Here is a 1,413-nt window from a genome sequence, read left to right on the forward strand (position 1 = left end):
AATTGAAAGTGGAGTGGAGAGACAAAGAAAGAGTCAAGGAGAAAGAGTGCTATAATGACACTTTTCCACTGCATGGTACCGCAGGTTCAGCACAAACATAAAAATCATTCTGCTATGCTGCCACCAAAATGTGGACCGCCCTGCCAACATCCATTAAACTTCCCTCAACATTTAAAACATGGCTGTTCTCTCAAATTGCAATTGGACTAAAATACATTTCTCCCCAATATCTTGCCCCCAGAGAGGCAAACAACGCATTCCTCAGAGAGCTCCATAGTGAGAGCCCTGTGGGAGTGACCCCTGCCCCCCACCCCACTTTTTTCCCATAAATATATCGACTATTGCTTTTGGTTGTTGTTACATGTAATGTATTGTATATGTTTTATGTCTTGATGATGAATTTAGTACAACGGACCGCAATGGAAACAAGCCTCCCGGGGCTGTTTGTGTTATGCTTTTAGCATAGATTTTTTCTGTCTTTTTTTCTGCCTTTTATTGACATACAGTATATAGACAGGAAATGGGGAGATAGAGAGACGGGGTGTGACACGCAGCAAAGGTCGTCGGGATTGGGATTCGAACCCGTGACACAGTGTCAGTGGCATTGGAGCCTAAGTGCCTGGACCGCTAGGCCAGTGGTCCGGGCCAGCATTGCTTTCTTGACTGAACTGCCGTATTGTTTTCAATCTTGCTAATAAAATATTCAATCAATCACAAAACCGACAAAAACTACTCGCTTTTGGTACCAGGTGTTTTGTTTTCCACAGCAGATGGTGCCACTCAATGTAACTGATCATCATAGCACTGTCCAACCCTTTAGAACAGTGCTTAAAGAACAATGCCGGCTTGTGCGGAAACTATTTCACCTAGATAGAGTCCAACAAAAACAGTTTCTGATAACATTTTAGGCAAGAAATAGGCCATGTTGTTGCTTGGCCTATTTGGGTAAATCTCTGTAAATTGTGTAAAGCATTACCCATATTTCTGGCCATTCATCAGTTGACTTTTAAAATAAACATGTTTGTATTTTTGAAATACGAGCACATAAAAAAACATGTTTTGTTGGCTCTATATCAACCTTTTACAGTCCTTGAGTGCCTTGACTTTTGGATCTCGGAGATCCTAGAGTTAACTTGCCCAAGGAGATGGTTGGCTAAAATATCCAATAACTAAACAGATTTCAATACACACACACACACACACACACACACACACACACACACACACACACACACACACACACACACACACACACACACACACACACACACACACACACAGTGGTGGAAAAAGTATGTTTACTTAAGTAAAGTATCAATACTGCAATATAGAAATACTCCGTTACAAGTAAGAAGTCCGGAATTCAAAATGTACTTGAGTAAAAGTATGAAAGTATTGGCATCAAAATGTACT

Source organism: Nannobrachium achirus (assembly GCF_963921795.1).
Source record: "Nannobrachium achirus genome assembly, chromosome: 6".
Classification (NCBI taxonomy): Eukaryota; Metazoa; Chordata; class Actinopteri; order Myctophiformes; family Myctophidae; genus Nannobrachium; species Nannobrachium achirus.